The sequence below is a fragment of the Phasianus colchicus genome, chromosome 10, assembly GCF_987193195.1.
Source record: "Phasianus colchicus chromosome 10, bPhaCol1.hap1.1, whole genome shotgun sequence".
Taxonomy (NCBI): Eukaryota; Metazoa; Chordata; class Aves; order Galliformes; family Phasianidae; genus Phasianus; species Phasianus colchicus.
Window position 1 is genome coordinate 15,560,952 of NC_143445.1, and position 16,980 is coordinate 15,577,931.

The window sequence follows — 16,980 nt, forward strand, 5'->3', positions numbered from 1 at the left end:
CTCGCCTGTTGTAGCCTTTATGAGCACATTTAAGAGGGCAATAACTGCACAATAATTTTTTTTTTTTTTTTAGCACAAACTATTTATTCCATTAAAAGCCTGTGCCCATAACTCCATCTGTGCAGCAGAACAACACTGGGAGAAATGAATGAAAAAGGGCTGAGGAAGACGGCGGTCCCCATGGCATGCAGTGATGGTGACGGTGCCCAACACGGGCGCTTTCTCAGAATGTTTTGCTCTTGAAATCAGAAACCCTGCAGATGGATCCAGGCTGCCAGCATTGTACAGGTCTGAGCCTGCCTGCGCCCAGCCACCCTCCCCACCCCCAGTGTTTATGCCAAAGCGCTCACTTCGATGCGGGCCCTGTAGTGCACCAAGATCCATAGCCCAGCATCACTCTGCTTGCTCCAGTGCTGGGCCTGGGGCAGATGGGGAGGGGGGATGTGTGTCCCCTGCTGTGCATCTGCTGTCCCACAGGACCTCACCTGAAGTGGTTCGATGTTTTGTGTGTGTTTTTTATTTTTTCTGAGTGTCTCAAAGTCTTTTAGCAACTTCTGGATGTTCTCTGTGGGACGTGGCACTGAGGGACACGGTTAGTAGGCATGGTGGGGATGGGCTGATGGTCAGACTCGATGATCTTAGAGCTCTTTTCCAACCAGAATGATTCCATGATTCTCAGCTTGCTTGATTCCTTTATAAACTGGGAGCATAGCCCACAGGAAAGCAATTCCCCTCAGCTGCCAAACCACACCTGGGTCCACCCCGGAGGACGGAGCAACGTGTCACCCCAGTTTGGGAACAGGTGTGTTCAGTGGCCAGATCAAGGCGCATTAAGAGGCCTAGAACTTGTTTGACTTGGGCTATTATTTCATGGCATCTCGAGTCTATTCCACACGTCCTTTAAGTGCTCCAGCAAAGTAATGGCCCGGGCCAAGCTTTCCAATCGTGTTCCTCTAACATGTCAGATTGGTTCTTCCAGAACAGGGAGGGGGTGGCGTTTTGCCAGCATTATGTAAGAAGCAGAGTGATTGCATAAGTTCAGCTGGTCGCAAAGGTATCAAATAGGCTTTATTGGTTGTTATTACCGCTGGAAATATTTCTAGAGGCCTCTGGGCATTTGTACAAAGAGCTTGTCCTTTTCTAGATCAGGGCTTCCTGGGGATCCTTTTTCTTCTAGGTGGTTTTCCTGTCAGAAAATAAGAATTGTGCGAAGCGAAATGTTTGGTTTTGCACAGGAAACAGTAGAAGGACATTGTGTGTCATTTCAGTGGAGCTCCCTGAAAAGCTTGAGTTGCCTTACTGATGTGCAAGCTATGCCCAGGCTGAGGCAGATGCTGGTTTTAAACCAGTTCCCAGATGCACGTATCCAGGTGTGGTCCAGGTGGGGTCCAGGTGCGGTGTGCTCTTGTGCCTTTCAGAGCAGGGGAAGAATGATACAGCATCTGCAAGCGATCAGAATGTGACCCACTGTAGCACACAAAGAGAAACGGCAAACTTAGCTTTGTTTCTCTGAATAACTCACAAAGACGCACAACATTAAGCATATGGAAAATGCTTTGCAAGACCAAGGGCTGATCAGAAGCTAATGCACTCCCAGGTTCAATAACAAGTACACTCTGTACATCGCAGGAATGGCAGGCTGCCCAGAGCTTTTGGGCAGATGCTGTTTCTAAAGAAATTAAATGCATGAATAGATAATAACCGAAGAAATCCCTGCTGGAATAGAGAATGGACAACCTCCATCTGATAAAATCAAGTTCTTGCTCAATCATTCGGCACTCGAACACGAAGACCAACCTGAGTCAGTCCTGAAGGTCCTGGAGTTTTCAGACAAGTGGTTGGGTTTCTCTGGGTTTCTTTCCTGTTTGTCACACTGTGCTTTGTCCTTGGAACTGGCAAAACACAGCAGGGATGTCTCCTCTGTCACAGCTGGAACATTGCAGGAGGTCAGCTGGCTCTGCAGGGCTGAAGGAGTCACCCAATTCCTTCTCAGCTGGTTCCCTCCAACCCGCTCAGGGCAGAGGCAAGGCAGAGAGGAACGTGTGGCTACCCCCTGCCCTCACCATGCAGATCCATGCAAAGCAGGGGGAACCAATGTGACCCAGCAGGGAAGACCTGCAGAACAGCAAGGGGCCCAGAGGTGGGAAGATGAACGTGAGATTAGTGAGGGCTGTCTGAGCTCTGACGTGGGAAGCAGTGAGGTGAGGATCAGAGTCAGAGGATGGGGAGAGGTCACCTCAAGCTGCTGCAGTGTTTTGAGCAGCTTCCAGCCATGACACAAGGTGATGCTCTCAGCTGCCTTCCCCATCTTCTCCCCAGGCTGTGCTCTGCGTGTGGCTGGGATGTGGTTCTTGGCCAGTGGGACCACCACTGGGATGCTTCTGAAATGTCTTGTGGTGAGAGGGAGATTCAGTGCAACAGTCATTCAGTACAACTGCAAGGTGTGAAGTTCCCAGATCTCACGCAAGCTCTGAGATACATTTCTGGTCTATGTGACAAGCGGTTTATTTTCATCACCTAGAGCACAGAAGGCAAGTGAGATGATGGGCTGTCATCTAGGGCACTTTATACTCATTTAGTGCCAACTATGTTACAATATCATTTTGATGTCACTATTTCCTCCTGCTGAAATAATAATAATAATAATATATATAAAAAAAAAAATTCCATTGCCAGACAACATTTCTCAGCAGGGAGATCTCTGGGTTTGTTTTCTATTACACCTGCTTTGTATGACTTCATTGACTTGTACAGCAGAGGAGGAGAAAGAAACTAGAGAGAACAAAATTTATACATTTCTATAACTTTAAATCCTTTTAATTATAGAAGTCTGAAGCCTTTAAAGACTACCCGACTTCAGAGCGTCAACATGAAGTTGATATAGTGGAGTATTCATGGGGGTTGGGATTAAAGCTGACATTTTTTAGTGATTAAATTTGAGAACCTGTTGAGCAGAGCTTGGTTTTCATTATTCCCTTGACACGAGTGGAAAGTTTCAGAATTTGAAAGTTTCTAAGCAGCCAGCATGTCTCTGTGGAACCTGCACACCTCGGGGGGATGCTAAGCCCTCTTAGAGAGACCTTTTCCATGCAGAATGTTGTCCCTGTTGAGTATGGCAATGCAATATCCTCTCAAGGACCCTCTCAGGACATTTGTCCTCAAGAAGAGACTTGTTCCCTGAGAAAAGCACCCTGCAGAGGATTATCCTGCAAAGTATCCTGCAAATGAGCTCTGCAAGGACCAGGCTCTCCTGGGCAAAACCTGGGAGTGTACAGTCTGGAAAAGGCCCAGGCTCCCTGCAGGACATGCCAGGGGACAGCTCAGGGACAAAGTTCCGAGCAACTGAGATTTGGCAGCAGGTTTTGGTGACACCTGGACTGGGCTTTGCTCAATCTTGCACTCTTGCTCAGGAGATTCCTTGTTCAATCAAGATGCTCCATTCTACCTGAGACAGACAAGACTCGAACTTCTGCATGGTTCTGAAGGTAAAAATAGGCAGTAAAGGTAGCTGGGGAAAATGGGAGAATTCCAGCCCTCAAAAGGATAGGAACTGCAGTGCCATCACCTCTCCCAGGGCAGGAGGAGCTGAGCTGGACTGCCAATGCCCATGGCATCAAGAGAATATCTCTAAACCTTCTTTCTCCTCATCAAATTTCATTCCCTCATGCTCACTGTTGCAGGAAAAGCAAAGCCATGCATTTCCATGGGTCTAACACATCAAGCCACAGAATCACAGAATCATTAAAGCTGGCAAAGATCAGTAAGATCACCTAGTCCTAAAATCACCCATCCCCACCATGCCCGCTAACCATTTCCCTCAGGGCCACATCTCCACAGTTCTTGAACACCTGCAGGGACAGTGATTCCACCCCCCCCGTGCAGCCTGTGCCAGTGCACCGCCACCCTTTTCCTTATATCCAACCTGAAGTCGCTGCCCTCCTGCACCTCCTGAGCACAGCTTCCTGCAGGAAAAGCAATTCTCATTTTTGTTATTTTCTCTTTTCTGCTCTTTATTTCTTCTTCCATGGAGGGGAGGGGAAATGAGCTGGGGGAGCACACTAGAAGTATATGGTATAGGGAAAAAATATCTGTTGCTCTCTAATCAAGAGGATTTCCTTGATGCAGACAAATCCCTGCCCAGAAGGCTGAATTGCTGCTGCTTCTAGCTGCTGAGAGGCACATTTTGTTCGATGGGAGTCTGATGAAAATCTTAAGTGGTGGCAAAAATGGGAATTTTGCAGAGATAGCAGCTGGATCCCTCCGAAAGGTCACGTCTGGATGCTGAAAAGATGTTTTCAGCCCTTCTTTGGATCAGATCTATTAGCAGGATGGCTTTGCCTGAGATGAAATAAATGGTTTAGGAAAAGTGGATGACAGATGGGGAGAAGGAGTGAGGAATGAAGGTCCTTCAGTGCCTGCACAGAACCAGGAGTGCTGACCTGTGACTGGATAATAGGTTTTACCTGGGGACTTTCAGTCTCCTAATTCCAGATCTAATAACAGTAACTTGCATTTCTCCCCCCCCCCAAAATATTGGTAGACTAATTCAGAGTGCTACAAAGGTGGTGCTATGCAAATGTCTGGTGGGAAATACAGCTGTCTGAAAGCATTGATAGCCTGTGGTTTCATTTATGTGGTGGCTGTTAATGTGTCTAATGGTTCTGAGAAGAGCTGCATGAAAAAATGAATTTGGGGTTGTGTTTTTTTATGAATAGTTCTGAAAAGTCAGGAAGGAGGGAATTAGTTCAGATTGCAGCTAGAACTATTTATTTAAATTACAGCATACGTGAAAGGTGAGGAGAAAATGCTGCACTTTGATTTGGAGCAATTTACAAGTAAAATGGAGGGGAATTTCAAACTCAAATAAACATTGCAAATGTACTTTCTTGGGATGTTTTTTTTCTCAGGACAAACCATTTAGCACAACCAACACTAATGCTCTCAACTATTTGTCACCAAATTTGCATTTTTCACACAGGGGGAGTTTCAGGTGAAATATTTTCACCCAGCCCTGAGCCTGGGAATATCTCAGCTGGACACTCCCACCCAACAGCTCCCTGCTAAGAACCCATCCCAGTGCCTGGATGAAGGTGTGTGGATCGTAGAGTCATAGAATGTTTGGGTTGGATGGGACCTCAAAGACTATCCAGTTCCAACACAGAATCACAGCATCATAGAATGGTTGGATTGGAAGGGACCTCAGAGCCCACCCAGTTCCAACTCCCTGCCATGGACTTCCTGCCATCCACCAGATCAGGCTGCCCAGGGCCCTACCCAAGGTGACTTTGAACACTTGCAGGGATGGAGCATCCACAGCTTCTCTGGCTGCCCTTCATCCTGAGTCATCCCCCTTCCACCATCTGTAATCCTACAGACCCCAGTCTGCAGGTAGGGGAACCCATCCCCTAGCTCTGCCCCAACTCCATCGTCCAGGTCATGGATCCAGGGACAAAAATATCACTCCCAGCACAAGGCCAGCTTTTCGGCTGTGTGGCTGCAGAGAGATCAGCTCTTCAGGGCTTTGTTCTCTGACGGGGAATGCAGCATCTTCTCCCCTACACCCTCCAAAGGGTGCCAGGAGGTGGTGGCACAGCACAACCCAGGTGGATCTCAGCCAGCCCCAAGTCCCCATGGAACACAGCAGTGGTTAATAACATCGGGAAGCCAAGGCGAGGAACAACATTTTTCTCAGTGGTAAGTTAAGTGAAAGGAAATAGTTTTTCTTCCGAAATGGCCTGAAAGTCCATTTTATAGCCATGTGCATTAACTCTTCAGTAGCAGCAAGCTTTGGTGATACTGCTAACAGCTGCCATGAATCTTTTGGAGCAGCACGGAACAGAGCAGCTTTGGAAATAGTTCATATTTTCTGAAACATCTCAAAAAAGCACCACAAAAGTAGCATGAATTTCCCATCCTCCAGAAGCTGGGCAAAAAAAAAACCCCATTAATTAAAAAAAAAAAAAAAGCATTTTTAAATCCACCCCCCCCTCCTTTCCCATCACTTTAATCATTCCCTGTGACCTGCAAGTGAGACAATGAAGTAGTGTGCTGGGGCCTGAGAACTATTCATTAATGTTTACAAGACACTGAGATAATAGGGAAAGAGAGCATATGGGTAAGAGTGCATACTACTAAATGATAGAAAAAGAGCTTTCAGTCTCTGTAATTACTCGTGCTCTCAGAACTGAGCAGGTGTATGGGTTTTCATGGGTTTGGCCCAAAGACACCTTCAGATCAACCTGCTTGCTGTGGGATCACAGGACCCACTCAGCTGCTCTGGGTGGGAAGGAGGTGTAGGACTGGGGAGGTCCAACAGGACAAATGCTGTTTGGGTTTTCCAGTGCCAATTACACCAGGAATGGAAAAATGTATTTCCATTTTCTCCATCCCAGACATTCCTGGGAGCATAAGCCGTGGCTGTGCTATTTTTAAAACCAACAAGTTCTTCAGATGAAAAAGCAAAGTTCCCAATCCCGTGAATGCCGCAGTGGAAGGATCTGTCCCCTGGCAGCCAGGCTACCTGCCAGCTGGCCCCACTGTCCGCCAAGCCCTGTCCCAGCAGTGCACAAGCTGTCTCCTATCTGGCAGGTCGGGCTGGAACAATGGGATTGAGACATTGCGAGATAGCATCTGGGAGAGAGAGAGAAATCAAGGTGAGTTGGTTTGTCAATCCTGGCCGCGTGCTGTAAAACAAACAGCCAGCGTGTTGCCATCACAGCCCTGGCTGTGCTGTGCCTTCCTGGCACATCTGTATGTCTGTCTGCATTGCACATGTCCATCTGTCCGATGCCCGGTGCCACAGCCCTTCCAACCTGCAGTGCCATCCCACCCCCTGTGCACCCCAAGGGCGCTGTGCTGCCTGGAGCATCCCTATCAATGATGAATGGTTTGGGGCAGAAAAGCAATTTATTTCCTCTGTTCACAAAGCGTGATGGAGACACTTGCACAGTTGTGTCTTAAATGGAAAAGGGTTTTGCTCCGGAAAAGTGCAAAACCAAACCTGCTTCGTTTGCTGTGTTTGCTCTCCCTTATCAGCACTGCACGTAAGCACACCGTGCCAGCAGTTTCTGCCCCAGCACCAGCCAGCTGCAACCTTGTCATGTTCCTAGCCCAGTTCTATACTGGCTACTTTGTACCCATTGAAACATCTCACTTCCTTTGTTAGATCAAGGTCTTCTCACTCCCTGTTACAATTCAGCATTTGCGCATTTGGAAATGGCAAGTTTCAGCTGTTCTGGGTCCTTGCAAGATACTGCACTTGCCCAGCACCTGGCTCTGGCTGCAATCAGCAGCAAACTGCAGATCAGGGCTGCAGAGAACCCAGCCAGACACAGCTTGCCCTATTCCCAGCAAAGCAGCATTTGGGGAGGTGGGATCAAAGGGGCCTTCCCCTCTGCTGCCAGTGTTTCCTACAGCAACACCTCGAATAAAGCAGCAATGCTGTGTGAGGATAATAAAGCCACTCTATAAAAGCACTGCGTGATTGCAGTGAAATCTCGAAGGACTCTATGACAGTAATTAACCCATCCATCCTAACTAGATCATAAAAAACAGTTATCCACCTTCTGCTGCAGGGTCAGCAAAAAGAAGACTCACATTTCCCAAAGGTTCCTTTGACTTTCCATGCTCCTTGGTAGCCCCATACACATGGGAACTGAGAGAGGGAAATTCTCAGTGTTACCATTATGTCACAGTGTCTATGGAGGCCCAACCAAGGCCAAGGGAGTTGCTCTGCTGGATCCCACCCACTGAGTGCTTGGAGACAGTTTCTCTGCCTGTGGATGTACTCAATAAGATCCTGGTCCCACAAACTCTTAAGGCATTGCCATGAAACCTCTGGAAAGGAAGGTGAGTCTAAATGCCTCTATCGAAACACTCACCTGCTGAAGATTAATGAAACCTCAAGATACTAGGAATGCTGCTACTAACAAGGTTGGCCAATGCCTGTGTTGTCCAGGGGCTGCAGGCATCTTAGCTGAGCTCTTCCTGCTCAACAGAAAGCTAATTAATCAGCTCTGCTATTCTGGCATCACCCAAAAGTGAAAATACTTTCTGGCAGAGCAGCAGGCACAAAATTAGCTGCTGCATTAAACTGCCAAATCTCCTTTACTCCTTTATTAGTTGCATTTGGTGATGATGAGGAGTGAGGCATTAACCGGTCCCCGATGGATAAAGAAACTATTACTCCGCTTTCTCTTTGCAGCAGGGAGGAGGAAATAGGTTTTATTACTGAGATTTCCTTGAAGACATTCACTTGACTTTGTGGTATCAGAGATGGAAGAGAAATGAAGAACACAGAACTCTTGGCACAGTGGGAGAGATTGTGCACAGATAATAAAAAAGCGAAGCACCGGGTCAGCTGGGATCTGAGATGCACGGAGGTGACTGAATGCTTGCCGCAGGTCAAAGCTCTGATGATCCGCTGGGCTCAGGGTTCTGTGCTGGCAGTAGGGGCCTAAACCATGAAACTCACTTGTAACAAACGGTTATGATTCACCAGAGTGGCATAGAACAGAGATGACACATTATTAAATCTTCTTTTATTATTATTTTCAAAATTAGATTTTGGGCTTTTACTCCACTTAGTTTTAGATGCTAGATAATACAACATGAGCCTCCTAAAGGGAGAAGCAGACTGGGAGAGCCCTTATGAATCACAGCATTCAATGCTGTAGGAAAAAATTTCTTCTCAGAGTGGCGAAGCATCGGCACAGGCTGCCCTGGGAGCGGGGGGGTCACCATCCCTGGAGGTGTTCAAGAACTGTGGAGATACAGCACTGAGTGACATGGTCTACAGCAGTCACACACATGGCCTGATGGTTGGAGTAGATGATGTTATCAGTCTTTCCAACCTTAATGATTCCACAATCCTATGTTCTGGCAGAGAGCTGACCTAAGTTGGTGGTGGGGATTCAATGCACACATGTAGGGTGAAAGCTGGAAGAAGCACAACAACCATGAGTGAGAAGATGTCCTGCAATGGGCAGTCAGAAACCAGAAGCCATGCTGGCAAGTTGGCAGCTTCCAAAAGGATATGTTGGCCCAGAGCTGTGCTGAGCAGGCCATTTGCCCATCTGGTCTTCCTGTTCTCCACCACTGAGGAACCATCCTGATTCCATGGCCTCTTAGTGCCCAGGCACCAGGAGAGCTTGGAAGGAGAACAGCACAAAACCATCTCTCCCCATTGGTCCTGACACCAGGGGCAAGGAGCTGTAGCATGGGCAGCTTCATCCATGCTTTGTGCCCTTGGAGGGGAGCACCTCCCCAGCTCACCACATCACAAGGACAGACATTTATCTCACAGGACGTGTTCCCCAAGCGCCTGGCTATGGCTGGTCCTCCTCCAGCTTCACTTTCCATGTGCACAATGTTGGTAATTGCAGCCCCGAGAGCAGAGCTGCATGGTTTGGCTTCACTCACAAACACTCGGAGACGAAAAGTGCCTGAGAGAGCAGGGTATTGTTATTACTAATAATTACAAAAATTAACCAAATATTTGTCTTGCAGCATCCAACCCCACTGCTGTTTCTTGCATAAATCACACGTGCTCCCCAGCTGCCAAAACCAAGCCCCAGCCTCGTTCCATGAGCCCTCCGGTACAAAAAAAGGGGGCAAAAAGTACCTTGGGTCTGAAAGCATCGTTTGCTCGAGCAATTAATTTAATTGGCTTAAAATAATGCAGGTAGGCTGCAGTTTGACAACAAGCCCAACGAGGCCGAGGGGCTGACCCTGCACCTGGGGGTTTTCCTCCCAGAGCGATGCACTGCGCGCTGCAGCCGAGCCGGGCTCTCATAAAACGTTTATCAATGCCTGGGCATCTTCCAAGCCCAGAAAGGGTGCGTGCGGAGAGAGGTCTCCCCTTGCCGTCAGCAGGGACTGGATTTCATCACTTGTTTTAATTCACATCTTTATAATTTTATTGCATTTTTTTCCCCCCGTTTTCTAATAAGCTCCTCTAACACCTAATAAAATCAGTCCTTTCCCCTTCTACTTACCTCCCCCTGCTGCCATCGCGATTACCTAGGCAAGAAAAACACAGCGCACGGGGTTCTGCCGGCTGAGGTTTAGTGACTGATTTCAACCGACGTGAGCAGAATCAGCAATAAACCTCAATGTCACGGCATTCTGCTTCCTCCTTCCTCTGTGTTGCATGAAATATCTGAAGGGGACAAATGCTGAGGAGGGAGAGGACTCCTATCGGGTCGCATGGCCAAAAATGAAACTAAGAACGGAGCCATTTCCAGAGAGGGAGATGCAGTCAGCTGTGCGATGGTTGTCTGTAATAGATGGCATCTCACTGCTGTGATCTCTACAGTTCTCCTATCTCAGCATCTCGCAGCCCTTAATGGGTTATTCCTTCCAGCATCTTTTTGGTGCCGTACCACTGTCTCACCCATATTTTGCCAAAGGGGATCAGAGGAGGCCAAGCCCCTCACCTCCTTCGGCACACATTTCTCTCTGGTCATACTCTACAAACCCATCTGCATTCTGGTCACTGGGCTATTTACCCCTGAATTTATTTGTAAAAGGTACATAAAAGTGCTCTGTGACCACAGAGAGGCAAACAAAGCTCATAAAAACCAAGTTGGTTATTTCCTGCTCTGCTTTCAAAACAAAATGCCATAATTTTAGCAGACAATTAAACTCCCCGATTTCCAAGGGAGGAAGGCACAGAAATACTTTTGAGGATCTGAGCCCACAGGGTTATGTAAGGAATTAGCAGGAGGGCATTAACCCTGCTGCCGAACATCCTCGTGGTGAGGGGGACACACCAGAGGAAAACAGAAATCACAGAAAGGCTTAAAACTGAACTTAGGATAATGCAAAAAAAAAAAATGCCATCACGTCTCTCCAGGTTGGGGCATCTCCTGCTTTGCCACCGTACAGCTCTGCCCAAAGCCTGGACAGACAAACTCAGCTTGCTGAGGGCTTCTCTGTGGGGCCAGGTGGGAGATGGAGGCTTGGGGTGCACGCACGGCCCCTTCCCTTGGCACCACTGAGAGCTTTGTTTGGGGCACACCGGGGCTGCAGCAAGCATGGGGCAAGGCAGCACGAGTGCAGGGTTTTCACATCTCGGCAAGGAGCTCCGCATTCCTTCCTCCAGCCTGAGGCTGCTTATTTAACATGTTGTCATAATAAAACCAAACTATTACAAAAATAAGAATGAAAAAATATAAATAAATATATATATGTAAAAGTGAGCAGGATTTGGGGAAGCCTTAGGGCTGCCATGGGCCCTACTTACCCTTTAAGCATTTGGGTGACCCTCAGGGACATGGAGGCACAAGGCAGAGCAGCAGCACGTCCCCCTGTCCCAGACAGGGTGGGCTGGAAGGGAAACCTGGCTGCTCGCCCACGTGTAACACTGCCACAGTGCCATTTATCACCCCGTGAGCAGGGAATTGAACACAGCCGTAGCTGGGGATCCTCCCGGGGTGACTTGTTGAGACGGGAATTTGTCCTAAGGGAGAAAGGAGGGCAAATCTCAGGGAAAAGAACGGCATTTTGTGATGAGAAGTGGTTGGAAGGGAAAGAAGGAGAGAGAGCCTCAAAATTCAGAGGGGTTGATGAGACTTCTGAAAGGAAGAAGAATGGGGGAAGAAAAGGGGAAATGCTCATTAAAAAGAAATAGAGAAGGGGAGAAAAAGCAGTTGGGTTCGGCTTCTAGTTCCTATTTCTGCTTTGTAGGAATTACAATGCATTTGTCATTGACCGGATTAAATAAAAATAATCCTGGAGTTCAATTATTTTTAGGACTTGAAGAGTCACGTTCCGATGGGCAATAATCTGCTCGTAACGTTCTAAGGGGGTAATGGCAATTTCATAGGGCTCGGAGATCGATCCTGCCCCGTGTGCCACATACCTATGTAAATAAATACCCCATTCAGTTGGTGTCCGTATCACACAATCTGTCTGCTTCCCACTCCTTTAATATTTAATTATTGAAAACAAGGAGAAATCCCATAGGAATCTCGGTCTCAGAAAATAGCTGGATTATTCTCGTCGTCCGACAGCAAAAGAAAACGAATGAGAAAATCTGATTCTTCTTCAGCCCTAAAACTGAAACTCAAATAGGGGAAAAAAAAAAGGGACGAGGAGAAAAAAAATATCAAACCAACTCCCCCCCCTTCACATGAATATTCTGCTTCTTTTTATTGTAGCTATTCATAGTCACACCTAAATGCAGCCTATAAATCCAGCAATCTATTATTTAACGCTATCACTACTGGTATGAAAAAAAAAAAGATAAAATATTTTGTTGGCAATGCATTTAATTGAACTCCTCTCAGAGGCAGCTTGCTTTTGCCAGACGGGCTTGTAGGGATGGTGAGGAGGAATAAAAGAATTTCGGGAGGCAGCAGAATGAATAACGGCCACTTTTGCCACGACGTCTGGAGGTTCTCCCACCCGGTCCCCAAATCCTTGGTGTTTAAATCAAGGTGCCTCACCGCAGGAAAATGTGCAGGGTATAAAAATGATGTCCGTGCTTTATTTGAAGAGAGAAATTGAAATTCCTGCAGCACCCGATGGTGCACCAAGAGGTGCGAGGAGCTGCAAGAGCCCTGAGCCCGGCCTGCACACGGCAGCCTGCAGGCAGAGAATCACCCCAACTCCCCCCTTCAGTTCCCAAGAACAAATATTCAGGATGCCCTTTTCCCCGAGTCTTCTGCTTTTTGATACTGGGAATCTGAGAGATTCTCGAACAAGAAATAAACAACGCTGTTAACCATCCACGGCCTTTATTCTCTCTCTTTTTTTCTCGGATCAACCTGTTTTGTATTAGGTTCGAGGTAACCCTGAGCAAATGAGAAGGTATCTGTGGGATTACTGAAGGGTTCGAACCTCAACAGCTGATAGCTGTTGGATCTGCAGCACCGTGACGAGTCAGCATCCCAGCAATGAAAATTTCCAAAGGTTCCACGATGGCAAAAGGTGGGGAAAACTGTGTGAATGAGTACGATGGGGACACAGGGTGCGGTGGGAACGTGGGGGTGACACGACTTGGCACACAAAGGCTCTGGACCCGCACAGACCCATCAAAATGATGTCAGACTCCGGTCTGTAGATAGTTAAAAACGGATGGGGATCCCCTGGCTGGGAGCCTGGTGAGGTCGGGGCTGCTTCCATCCAACCCTGCTGAAATCACAGCAGGGCAGAGCCGTGGGCGCTGTGCTGTGCTGCACACCTCCGTGGAAGCGATGCTTGCTGGGCCTCGTGTCCCCAGTGCCAGCAAGATAGGGCAGGCAGCGAGCACTGCAAGTCATTTCTGACAGTAAGTTTGCACTGTCTCAGGGCACTGAGAGATAGACCAGTAATTTGGGCAACTGCACAGGGATATATCCTGGGTCTTAATCTGAGTACAGAGGGACCAGGAAGATCAAAAAGGGCTTTTTGCAGGAAATCCATCCAAGTAATGCTTACTGCCCCAGTCAGGGCACACGGCACAGCAGCAGCAGCTCTTGGACAGAGCGATGCCTTCACATGTAGCCGGGGGGCACCGCAGGGCACCCCCCTCCTGCTGCCCATCCCTCCATCCCACTGTCCCTCTGTAATGCCCTCCTTCCTGCTGCAGGCCCGGCACTGGGCACTGAGCATTCTGCATGAGGAGTGATGGGGTAAAGGAAATGAGGCTGGGGGCTGGAGGGGTGGTGGCAGGAGCATGGGATTGGGTGGGAGATACAGCTCAGGTGTGCTCGGAGTGTGCTGGAACAGCCACATTTCAGCTTTTCCACTTCCAGCCCTTTGCTTGCAGTAGAACCAAGCCAGATCGCAAACGCTCCAATTAAATAAAAAAAAACAGCAACAACAAAAAAGGAAGAAAGTAACAAAAAAAAAAGCCACAACGCACCCCATGATGCCACACTCCCTGCTGGAGCCGATGCTTCTCCCAACACCAAGGGAAACATTTTGATCCATGTGAAGGCTGCAGCCGACACACGGCCGAGAGCCGAGCAGGGTTTGCGTTAATTGCAGCCCTGAGTTGTCCTGAGTGTGGGCAGGGGGGCTGCAGGGAGCTGGGGCTGTGCTGCAGGAGTCTCCTTATCAATAAAAATAAGTCTCACCCGTGGCAATTAAGGAGAAGCAGATGGGATGCATGCACGGTGATGTGGTTTGCTTGGAAGTGAAACTCAGCACAGTGCCCCAGCAGTCAGCAGGATGGGAGCGCTGTCCCTGCACAGCACTGAACCCCCCTAAACTCCATCAGAGGAGAAAGGGAGCTCTGAGCAATTTTTTGCTCTGATGCTGTCAGAGAGCAAATGTAAGTGGTTTGTTATGATGATACACGAAAAAATAAAAGGGGGGGGGTGGGGGGGGGGAAGCAGCCCATGTGATTTTTATGCAAATTGGGCAAATGGACGGTTAAAAAAGCCCAAAATGTCAGGCAGATAAGATCGTGTGCACCTCGAGCACTGTCATGGTATTCTTCGTGCGTGACATTCATACTGGAAACCAAAGCGCGTTACAGAAATCAGACACCCACAAAAAGCTCTGAGATTGCACCCAGAACAGAACAGGTTCCTGCACAGCACCGACCTCTGACCAAAAAAATAAAAATAAAAAGAAAAAAAAGAAAAAGAAAACTTTTAAAAAAAAAAGTAGGTTAGATTAGCAAACAAGATAGCTCCATGGAGGCAGGGAATACACACACATGGCCCCGTGCGTGCAGCCATCCCCAGGCTGGGACTGGTGGTGGCTCTGAGGCTGAGTGTCCCTCTCCTGGACTTGTTTTGTTATTTTGTACAGGGCTGAGGAAGGCTCATGGCCTGAAGAAGTTAATTAAGGAGTTAATTTCCAAAGAAAAAATCCTAAAGAAGTTCTGTTTATTTAGCAAAGGATGAGGCACTTCTTCCAGGAGTGCAGCTCACCTGAGAAGAGGCCCTCCAGGATGCTCCAAACCCATCGCTATGCGACAAAGGCCCCACAGCCCCTCACCCACCTCCAGCTCTGAAGTCACCATCGCAGAGCTGGGACAGGAGGCGTCCCACAGCCCCATCCCCTGTGGCAGAAGCACCTGCAGCACCACGGGGACCAAGCACAGCCCCCATGATGTCCCTATCCCTACATCATCGGGGCCGCAACCCCTGGTGCAGGATTAGGGCAGGGAGCACCCCACCAATTGCTGCCCCCTCAATGTCACCTCCCATTCGCACGGCTGCCACCAAGTGCAAAGTGATCATCCCTTTAAGCCAAGCGGGCACAGCAGAGGGCCAGGGGCAATGAGGCCTCGCCTGCTCAGCACCAATAGAAGCGAGGAGGGGGGGTCCCAAGGAGATGCACCTCTCCTCACACCCCAAAGCCACTGCTGCTGTTTTCAGGGCCCTGAAGTGGCACAGGGACGCAGCACGGCAGCACCACGGGTGTGGGACGAGAAGGCATTAAATTGGAGGAAAAACGCCAAAAATAAAGAAAGCAACCCCCCCACGAATGAAGCCAGGCCGAGCTCCGGGCCCAGCGGGGCTGCTGCTGGCTGACCCCAAGCAAGGGACATTCCGGGACCCGGAGCACATTGAGCCCACCCCGGAGCAGCCCCGGAGTGGAGCAGTGCAGCCCTGGCCCGGCAAAGCGAAAGCATCGAGCTGCAGGAGAACGACAAACGGCAAAGGGCTTGTTTTGTTCTGGTTTGTTTCTCAACCCCCTTTGCTTTTTAATTTCCTCGCTGTAAAACAAATAGAATATAAATTAAAAACAAAGAAAATAGGAAAAAAAAAATAATGGAAGGAAGGAAAGCCCCGAGGGCAGCTGCCGGAATGGCTCCGCGGCACCGGGCGCAGCTCCGGCTTCGGGAAAGCCGGCCTCCGAGCGATCGGTAGCGCCGTGCCATCTCCCCGCCGGGCTAAAGGACGGCTCTTCGCCCCCCCCCCTCCCCCCCCCCCCTTCGCAGCCTCGAGCATTTCGACTCCGAGACCCGTCCACAGCCCAGCGCTGACGGCTCCGAGCACCCAGCGGAGCGGAGCGAGGGTAGCGGGAGCCGCGTCGGTTGCGCTCATTGACACATTTCTGTTAATTGCCACGGCCCCGGGTCCCCAGCAGGAAAACCGTCGGGGAAAATCAACCGGCGGCCTCTCAGCGCAGCCCCGCCGCAGGCCCGGTGCGAATAAATAAACGCACACGGCTGAGAGATGGGGCATCAATCAGTGCGCCGTATTTTCATCCAGGGCCATACATTTCCATACTCGAGCAACGCTTGGCCGCCGGCCCCCATCCTTCCCCCCGAGAACCCGGCTGCAAAGAGCAGCACAAACTGCACGGTCCCCCCGCAACCCTCCACCGCAGCACCGCTCCGTGTCCCCGTGCCGGCGGAGCCCCGCCGGGTGCACACTTACGGGGCCGCTTTTTGCAATAATAACCACAACGGCTACAGAGAACGCGAGAGAGTCCTGGGAAGAGAGAAAAAAAAAAAAAAAAACGCATCAAAAAAAGAAAAAAAATTGTCACAGTCTTTTTTTTTTTTTTTTTTTTTTTTTTCCTCCTTTTTCTTTCTCCTTAAAGATTCCGGTATTGAGAGCAAAGCCAAAAATAAAGAAAAAAGAAAAAAGAAAAGAAAAAGGGAAAAGAAAAGAAAAAAGAAAAAAAAAAGCAATATATAGAGATATATAAAAGATAAGAAAAATGATTAAATGATTCTGAGAGGGGAGAAAAAAGGGATATGGAGCGCACAGGGGTGTCCGGATGGAAAAAGCTCCGTTCCCCAAAGCGGATCCCACGAGCAGATGGATGGGTTACCAAAAATCAGCTAAAAGGAAAGAAGTGATGGAGGGAAAAATTATGAAAAATAATGAAAAATAAAGAAAAATATAAAATCCGGTGCCATGCAGCAGGATGCTGGCTTCAGTCTTAGGGGGGGAGGGCGACTCGCTCAATGCGAAAGCGACCCCCAAAAAAAGCAAGAAAACAACAATTAAAAACCATTTCTCGTCACGAAAGAAAGCAGCAGCGCTTCTCGCAGCTCTCGCCCCGTGCCGCGCTTTGGGGGCTCCG

The 16,980-nt window shown here is 48.8% G+C and overlaps 1 long non-coding RNA gene across 1 annotated transcript; it reads right to left on the bottom strand.

The window, feature by feature from the left end:
- Positions 1-8,520: 8,520 nt before the first annotated feature.
- On the bottom strand, positions 8,521-10,473 carry LOC149916628 (uncharacterized). Its single transcript, XR_016469467.1, has 2 exons — positions 9,996-10,473; positions 8,521-9,443 (listed from the first exon to the last, which is right to left on the bottom strand). It is a non-coding gene; the product is annotated as an uncharacterized LOC149916628 (long non-coding RNA).
- Between the last annotated feature and the right edge of the window lie 6,507 nt (positions 10,474-16,980).